The following is a 10,059-nucleotide window of genomic DNA, read 5'->3' on the forward strand; positions in this document are numbered from 1 at the left end:
TTATACTTTTATTGGGAATGCTAATTTTTATATTTTTAAGCAATGTAATTTTCTAAAGAAGATCTTTTTCGCTGATTTTGATCAATGAGGCATGTAAAAAAGAAAAAAATAACTGGTTTGATAACAGTGAGGTAGTTTAATTTTGTAATCAACCTTTGGTATCTTTCAGGATCTAAATATGGCTCTCCCTAATATTGAGCAATTTATTGTTTGGATTCACATGACCACGAAAAGGTTAGTAGTCCATTCACAAATTTCTTTAAGAATATCATACGCATAAACAACAGTTAGTTTTTATGCTGCAATTTAAGTAATATCTATTTATTTTTTTCCAAATTTATCTAATATTGATAAACTTCATATAAAAGTGTTCCTCCTCTCCAAAACTTCCTATTGGGAGCACCAATAGAAATAAAGAACTAAATACTATGTTTCAGTTTGAGGTGGAAACATAATTTTTTAAATTTTAAAAAAGCTCACAATTCATCCTCCGTCTAATTATGTTTCAACAAGAAATTCAATCACATTGCGAGAAAACATTGTGAAATTAATTGCATTCATATCAGAGAAAATATGAATGAAATGGCCGGTTCACTTGAAGAATACTCTATTTAATCCATACAAGTGAATTGATAGGGTTTTGTATCTCTTATATATTTAAGACATAAATTAAATGCTACTTTTTATTATTTTAAAATTATTCTCGTAGAAAATGTAAAGTAGTTGAGACTATGGGTGTGTTTGGTATGAAGAAAAATGTATTCCATGGAAAATGTGTTTTTTGGAAAACGAGTTGATTTCCAACTTATTTTCTCATGTTTGGTTGGTGAGTGACAAATATTTTCTATTGTTTGGTTAGTAAATGAAAATATCTTTTATTTTTGGCTTGAGAGTAGAAAATATTTTTAGGAAAATAGTTTCTGAAATGAAAATCAATCCTAGTAATTTGTAACAACCCCTAAAATGTTGTATGTCGGTATTTCAATTCTCGACGAAAATAATAAAGTCTCTGTATTTTGGGCATAACTTTTCATAGGTTGGTCCAAATTAGGTGATTCAAATTTCTGGATAATCACAATATCCTTACCTACAACTTTCATGAAGAACATAACTACAAATTCGGAGTATAAGTAGGTCAAATAAATTAATCTTTGCAAGATATAGTGTTGTGACGGAATTGAGTGTTGATAGAAGAAAATTCATATCTCACTGTAGGTTGCTCCAAATTGGTTGATTCTTGAATGATATGAAACTAGACTTCCATATCTACAATTCTTATGAAGACACCAAATCCTAATAAGGAATTTATCTTATTCAAATGCAGCTTCGAAAACGAGTATTCTGTTAAAAAGAACTCATCTTACCTACCATGGAAACATCTAGATGCATTTGACATCATGCATGACATAAATTGTCCTCCATTTAACATCATCCATGACATCAACATATTCCATTAAATTTTCAGATTTTTCTTTATAATTATTTTATTTATTGTTAGGTCCCTCTTTCCCACCTATAAATACCCACCTTATTTCCTCATTTTATTCATCAAGCTTTCTTAAGCATTTCTTCTCTCTATATACTTCTTCTCAAATATAGTTTTAGTTTTAGTAGTATAAAAATACTACTCCGGTGATTCTTATACTCCGGGTAGTACACAAAACGCTCCGGCGAGAAGAAAAGGCTAGGGGTCCAAGAGTGTTCCAATTCGGAGTAAACCTTCGGATTTAAGGTATGTAAGGCTTTCATAGCATTGGATTGAGTTCGTCCATGCGCCCAATATTTAAATTCATTATAATTGAGTTATAGTTGAGTTTTATCCAAATCTTGAATTCTAAATGAATTAATTCTTCTTCTATTGAGTTTGATATATTTATGAATTAATATTATTATTATTGTTATCTGTCATATTATTGGAATTATTGTTCATGGCTACTTTCCCATGAATTCTAATTAGTTTGACGTTCATGAATATTTTTACACATGTTTTGAGTAAAGATGTTGGCTTTTTATTATTTTCATTGATAAAAAGAAAGTTATATGAATTAATACTATATATGTATTTTATTGAGTTTTGAAAGAGTAAGAGAGTTGAGTTTGAATGAATTTGAGCAAATGATATTTTGAGCAAAATGTTTTGATGAGATGTAAATGATATTTTTGGAAGTATAATGATTGATGAACATTAAATGAGATGAGTTTGATGATTTAAATTAAAGTCCAATGAGACTAGATGATGAGTTTAATATGAGCACATATTTTGGGAGTAGTATTGAGCACTGAGTTGGGTAAGAGTTTAATTGACTCAAACCCCAGAACTACGTAGCCAGCGTAGGATAGAGGCTATGCCTCTTAAGTCCCAAAAAGAGGACTTTGATGAGTGGATCCAAGATGGTGATGTCCTTTACCCTGGCAAGGTATTGGATGGATGTGGCAACGACATCGCTTCGTTGTATCATCGCTAGCTCATAAGTGATGGTTGTCTGTTAGAGAAACTCCCAACTGAGTAAGCATTGCTTATTACTATTATTTTTTATTATTATATTTTAAACTTGCATTACATATTCATGTTGAGATGATGTTGAGTTCTGAGCTGAGTTTTCTTGAGAGGAGTTTTTTTGATATCTGTCCTTACCTTCCTGCCATTTTACATACTCGTACATTCCACGTACTGACGTCATTCGATCTGCATCGTTTTATGATGCAGATACAAGTGTTAGAGATCCTCAACAGGCGCATCGTTGAAGATCATTTCTTTTCAGCTATTTGGTGAGTCCTTCTTGTATTCGAAGGAACTCCTTATCCTTTTATTATTGTTGAGTGTGATGTTTCTTTTGAGGTAGCCATGGACATGTCATTGGCACCATCTAAGAGTATTAGAGGCTTCATAGACAGAGTCTGATGATGTAATCGGAGTAGTTCTCCTTAGAAACTACTTCTTATAAAAGTTATCTATTTTTCCTTTGATTATGACTAGACCACATTAGTATTCTTAAGTCTTCCGCTGATGAATAAATAAGAAATGAGACCAAGTGGTTCTCTCAGAAGCCAAAAATGGTTTCTGAGTGCCGGCCACGCCTAGGGTACCCTCTTGGGGCGTGACATAATTGATTCGAGATCCGATCACGACCCTAGATTTGACACCCAACTCGACTTTCAAATTTAGATTCAATCTCAACTTTCGAATCGAAATTTAATCACAATTAACTTCTCCTGACCTAACTTTCAAATAATTTGATTTTTTTTAGAAAAAAAAATTAATTTTTTTGGGAGTGAGGCCCGGGGGGGGGGGGGGGGGACGCGACGGGGAGGGGATGGCATGGGGATCGGGGTTAGGGGTGGGATGAAAATTGAAAATTTCAAAACTTGAAATATTTTTCAAAAACAAAATTTTAATTGTTTTTGTGTGTGCGTGGGTGGGTGGGGGTGGGGTAAAAAAATAAAAGTTAAAATATTTTCAAAAATAAAATTTTAATTTTTTTTGTGTGTGTGGAGGGGGGGGGGGGCGGGAATGGTGGGGTGGGGGGCTGATAGGGGGTGGGGTAAAAAAATAAAATTTTGAAATTTTGAAATATTTTTTTAAATTAAATTTTTTATTTTTTTGTGGGGCGAGAGAGGGACAGTGAGGGTGGGGTGGGGGTGGGGTAAAAAATTAATATTTTTCAAAAAAACTAAATTTTTAAAACTTTTTTGGGGTAAGATGGTGGGGGTAGGAATGGGGTAAAAAAAATAAAATTTTCAAAATGTGTTTTTTTTTTTAAAAAATAAACTTTTAATTTTTTCTTAAAAAAGAAATTTATTTTTTTTTGGGGGGGGGGGGAAGGGGGTCGTTGTAGGGTTGGGGTAAGAAAAATATATTATAATTTGAAGTTGGAAGAGAGTTTTGAAAAATGTTTTCCTTACTTTTTGGAAGGAAGTCATTTTCCTCAAATTTAAGAAAAATAAGTTTATTTGGAAAACCTTTTCCAAAACACTTAAGCCAATCAAACATGAGAAAATTGAAAAATATTTTCATATTATAAAGTAAATTAACTTAGAAAAATAATGTGTGAATAAGAGAGAGAGAAGAGCAAAAGAATTGAGAAAGCCGTGTCTTTTTATTTCTATGTTGCCAAAACTTGGCAATTTATACCAAAGAAAAGGGAGCAAGTTGGACAACTTGCCTAGTGGGCCCTGCTTTATCAATTTGCTAGTGGGTCCCACTAAAATGATACCCACTTCTCTATAACACTCACCCTTGGATGTCCACGTGAAATGTGTCTCATTAAAATTTTTACAAGAAATAATATGCATAGTTATCGTGAACATCCATAAATATTGTGCTTTGCTAAAATCTTACTAGGCTAAACTTAGTGGGAAAAAGCCTAATGAAGAAAAAAGAGTACACAACTTCTGGTAATACGCTTTGAGTGTTGCCTCATTAAAAATCTTATCAGGAAAAACTCAGTGGGACAAAACCTTGGTTAAGGAAAAAAGAGTACAACGTGTATTTTACTCCCCTTGATGAAAACTTCATTTGATATTTTGGAGACGACGCATTCCAATTTTGTATCTCATTTTCTCAAAGGTTGAAGTCGTCAATGTCTTGGTAAATATATCTGCTAAATTGCCACTTGAACGAACTTGTTGGACATCTATTTCACCCTTTTTTTGAAGATCATGACTAAATTTTTTTTTGGGTGAAATATGTTTTGTTTTGTCTCCTTTGATGTATCCTCTCTTCAGTTGAGTTATACATGCAACATTGTCTTCATACAATATTGTTGGAACGTCTCTTTTCAATTAAAGGCCACATGTTTCTTGAATGTGTTGAGTTATTGATCTTAACCAAACGCATTCTCGACTTGCTTCATGGATGGCTATTATCTCTGCATGATTTGAGGAAGTGGCAATCATAGTTTGCCTTGTTGAACGCCATGATATAGCTGTACCACCAAATGTAAATAAATAGCCTGTCTGCGATCGATTTTTATGGGGATCAGACAAATATCCTACATCTGTGTAACCAATCAATTGTGACGTGAATTCATTTGAGTAAAACAATTCCATATCAATGATCCCTCGGAGGTATCTGAATATATGTTTAATTCCATTCCAGTGTCTTCATGTTGGAGAAGAACTAAATCTTGATAACAAGCTTACAAATAAAGCTATATCTGATCTAGAATTGTTGGCAAGATACATTAATGCACCAATTGCACTAAGATATGGTATTTCACCATCAATAAGTTTGTCATCATTTTTATGAGGTCGAAACGGATCTGTATTAATATCAAGAGATCTCACAACCATTGGGGTACCCAATGGATGTATTTTATCCATATAAAATCTCTTTAAAATATTTTCAGTATATGTTGACTGATGTACAAATATCCTATTTGCAAAATGTTCAATTTGTAGACCAAGATAATTTTTTGTCTTTCCAAGGTCTTTCATTTCAAACTCCTTTTTCAGTATTTTACTGCCTTTGAAAGTTCTTCCGGAGTTTTAATAATATTCAAATCATCAACATATACTGCTATTATGACAAATTCAGATTTAGACCTATTCATAAAGACACAAGGGCAAATTGGATCATTTTTATATCCTTCTTTTAGTAAATATTCGTTAAGACGATTGTACCACATGCGCCCTGATTGTTTCAACCCGTATAAGGATTTCTGGAGCTTTATTAAGCAAGTTTCTCGAGAATCCTTGTATACTTCAGGCATTTTGAACCCTTAAGGAATTTTCATAAAAATATCGTGGTCCAATGAGCCATATAAATAGGTAGTGACTACGTCCATTAGGTGCATTTCAAGCTATCCATGAACTGCTAAATTCATTAGATACCTAAAGGTAATTGCATCCACCACAGGGGAATATGTTTCCATATAGTCAATATCAGGCCTTTGCGAAAAATCTTGAGCTACAAGTCGTGCTTTATATCTTACGACTTCACCTTTTTCATTTTGTTTACGCACAAAAACCCATTTGTCCCTACTAGCTTGACACCTTCAGGTGTTCGGATTATTGATTCAAAAACTTTACGTTTTTCAAGTGAAGTTAACTCTGCTTGAATTACATCCTTCCATTTTGGCCAATCATTTTTGTCTACATTCATCGACAGATTTTGATTTAAGATCCTTATCTTGTTGCATTATTTCAAAGGCAACATTATAAGCAAAAATATTATCAACCACAATATCATTTCGGTTCCACCATTTTTTTGTTGAGACATAACTTATTGAGATTTCTTCATTCTCATTATTTTCAGGTACTTGGACCTCCTCGGTGGTATCACCATTTGTCGTGTCTCTGGGCTCTTCTTGAGTAATTGCCCCCAAATTATGATTATCTTGATTATTTATTCCTTTCCTTTTTCGAGGATTTTTATCTTTGAAACCAATTGGTCTTCCACGTTTTAAGCGTGGCTAGACTCATTTGCCTAAACAAGTTATCCTACCGGGACATCAACTCGAACTTGAGTATTAGCAGTTGGGATATGCGATTTAGTAACCCGTGGAAGGTTAGTAAATGCATCCGACAGTTGATTTGCAATATTCTGCAAATAAATCATCTTTTGAACTTCTTGCTCACATTAATTTGTTCGAGGATCTAAATGAGATAGTGATAATGAATTCCAATCTATCTCATTTTCCAATTGGTTATGTTCTCCCCCTAATGTTGGGTATACTGATTCATCAAAATGACAATCAGTGAATCTTTTCGTAAATAAATCTCCACTCATAGGTTCCAAATATTTTATAATATAAGGAGATTCATACCCAACATATATTTTCAACCTTCTTTGGGGACCCATCTTTATGCTGTGCGGTGGAGCAATTGGGACATATACTGCACACACAAATATTTTAAGATGAAATATATTTGGCTCCCTTCCAAAAGGCAACTGTAATGGAAAACATTTATGAAAATTTGTTGGTCTTAGGTGTACAAGTGTTGCTGCATGCAAAATAGCATGCCCCCATATCGAAAGAGAAAATTGTGTCCTCATTAGCAATGGTCTAGCTATCAATTAGAGGCGTTTAATCAACGATTCTTCTAGACCATTTTGAGTATGAATATGAGTGATCGGATGCTCAACTTTTATTCCAACTGACATATAATAATCATTAAAGGATTGAGATGTAAATTTACCAGCATTATCAAGACGAATTGTCTTTATTGCATTATTTGAAAATTGTGCTCTTAACCTTATAATTTGAGTTAACAATCTTGCAAAAGTCATGTTGCAAGTTGATAATAAGCACACATGTGACCATCTTGTAGATGCATCTATCAAGACCATATAATATTTAAATGGTCCACATGAAGGGTGAATTGAACCATATATATCACCTTGTATACTTTCAAAAACGTAGGGGATTCAATCTCAACCATAGTTGCTGATGGTTTAATAATCAGTTTTCTTTGGGAACAAGCAACATAAGAGAATTCTTTAGATTGAAGAATTTTTTGATTCTTCAAAATGTGCCCATGTGAATTCTGCCCATCATATTATAATCGGGATGGCCCAACCGGTCATGCCAAATGATAAAATTATTAGAATTAGTAAACCTTTTGTTTACTATGGCATGTGATTCAACAATACCAATATTTGTATGGTACAATCCAGAAGAAAGTGCAGATAATTTTTTGTGCACAATTTTCTTCTCCGTATTTATTATAGTAATATAAAGGTATTCAACCTTTCCTTCATTCGCAGTCTTAATGTGATAGCCATTTTGGCGAATAACCATGAAACTTAATAAGTTTCTTTGATACTTACTACAATACAATGCATTATCAATTATCAATGTCGTTCCTCTAGATAGTAATAAGGCCGCTCTTTCAAAGTCTTCAATCAATTTTGTACTACCGGATATTGTATTGACATAGACCTTTTTCATAATCAAATGACAGAAATATTTCTTTTCTTTTAATATCGTATGAGTTGTGGCACTATCCAAAATGCACATATCTCCATTACTCATCTTGGATCCAATTGAAGACTAAGAAATTTATTTATCTTCATAAAATAAAAATACATTATAAGAGATAAAATAAGTAACAATATTGCTAGAAAAACATAACTCTTTTTTTCCTTTTCTTTTAAATAGATAAATGTAAAAACATGATAATCAAAAATAAATAAAAACGACAACATATTATAAATCATATAATGAAATTAAACATCAATTATAATCTCTAAAAAAGTCTTCAACCTCCAAATGAGTAATAACATTGAGGTCATCAAAATCATCATCCTTCAAAGCCAGATTTGCTTCAATATTATCATTATGCGAAGGTTTTGCCTCAACATTATTTTCAAATGTCAAGTGTGACTCTATCCGAGCATTAGAAGAACAGGCCCCACCTCTATTTGCCTTTCTTTTGAATTTTTTTGATAAAGCCTTATAAAATGCTCAGGCGTCCAACATTCATTTTTTCAGTGACCGTTTATGCCACAACGATGACAGTTACTTCTTGAAGGGCCACTTTAAGAACTCATATTGTTCTCTCTTTTATGTTGACTACCACTACGACGATTATTATATCGTCTTCTGCCATTGTCACGTTCACGCATATTATTGTGGTCTTGATTTTTATTTTATCTTCTTTCAGACTGGCATGTGCTTCTACCACATTTGCTTCCGATAACAGAGTAGTTTCAATGGGACGGGCTTCGTGATTTTTTTATTAAAAGAGCATTATGTTGATCAGCCATCAGAAGGCATGAGATTAATTCAGAGTATTTTTGAAAACTTTTTTCACGGTATAGCTACTGTAATATCACATTAGAGGCATGAAACGTAGTTAGTGTCTTTTTCAACATGTCCTCATCATTTATAGTTTTCCCATATAATTTTAATTGGGAAATTATTCTAAATACAATAGAATTATACTCAATTACAGTTTTAAAATATTGAAACCGTAAGTGCATCCAATCATAACGAGCCCTTGGCTATACCATTACCCTAAGGTGGTCATACCTCCCTTTTAAATCTTTTCACAATTCAAGTGGATTTTTCAATGTCAAGTATTCAATCTTTAGGCTTTCGTCTAGATGATAACGAAGGAAAATCATAGCATTTGCTTTATCCTGACTTGATGCTTTATTTCCTTCGATTATAGCATCACCAAGACCCTTAGCGGTAAGATAAATTTTAGCATCAAGTACCCATGACAAATAATTTTTGCCAGAAATATCAAGTGTCACAAATTTCAATTTCGACAAGTTTGACATGATAAAAATTAATTTAAAAATAACAAAGACAACTAAAATTAAATTTCTTCAGTAGATATACCTGATATAGAAGTTAATTTTCTAAAAAAAAAATAGAGTTTCGTGCTGATAACGTGTTATAAAGTAAATTAACTTAGCAAAATAAGGTGAGAATAAGAGAGAGGAGTAGAAGAATTGAGAAAGCCGTATCTGTGTATTTTTTATGTTGCCAAAACTTCATCAATTTGCTAGTGAATCCCACTAAAATGACATTCACTTCTCCACTAAAATAACTAAAATGACATCCACCTTTTTATTACATTTCCTCATACCAAACACACTCTATGTACCAGAAGAATATCAATTCTCCATCCTAGAAGTAGAACATGGCAATAAGGATAGAAGTATGGTTTTGTCAAATTTCAACATGGTCTCACATGCAAACAAATGGAAAAAAAAAAACACGGGCAGTTTTTCCTTTGTCTTACATTACAGCTAGTCTAACTTACTACTTTTTTACATACTAGTCAAGTCAAGTCAAGTGTAAGTGCTTTACACGCGTTTATCGCGTTAATTAATAATAAATATATAAAAATAAATTATTATATCTATATTATATTATTAAATACAAAATTTTATAGGCGTTTGTTATGAGTATTTCGATCTAAAAAATATGAGATGTCAATATTTTTGATGTTGATGAATGAGCAGGTCGACGTCTAAGCAAAATTGTAGCCACTATAACAACTTAGAAGCACATATAATATTTTCAACAACAACAATAACATACGTATATGTAGGACTATCCCTAATTTACTATTAGTATTTTGTGGAATAGGAGGTTGTTTTTG

The 10,059-nt window shown here is 32.6% G+C and overlaps 1 protein-coding gene across 2 annotated transcripts in view; it reads left to right on the top strand.

The window, feature by feature from the left end:
- Window positions 1-6,333, top strand: part of LOC129887475 (uncharacterized) — a 37,087-nt gene extending 30,754 nt beyond the window's left edge. The window contains exons 9-10 of one of the 2 annotated variants that reach the window (XR_008766405.1): window positions 170-234; window positions 6,257-6,333. The gene's annotated coding sequence lies outside the window, so the exon portion shown is untranslated. Of the gene's footprint in view, window positions 1-169; window positions 235-2,707; window positions 3,056-6,256 lie in introns of those variants that run through there. The other variant, XR_008766404.1, reaches the window with a different exon arrangement.
- Window positions 6,334-10,059: the final 3,726 nt, after the last annotated feature.

This window comes from Solanum dulcamara, chromosome 4 (genome assembly GCF_947179165.1).
Source record: "Solanum dulcamara chromosome 4, daSolDulc1.2, whole genome shotgun sequence".
Taxonomy (NCBI): Eukaryota; Viridiplantae; Streptophyta; class Magnoliopsida; order Solanales; family Solanaceae; genus Solanum; species Solanum dulcamara.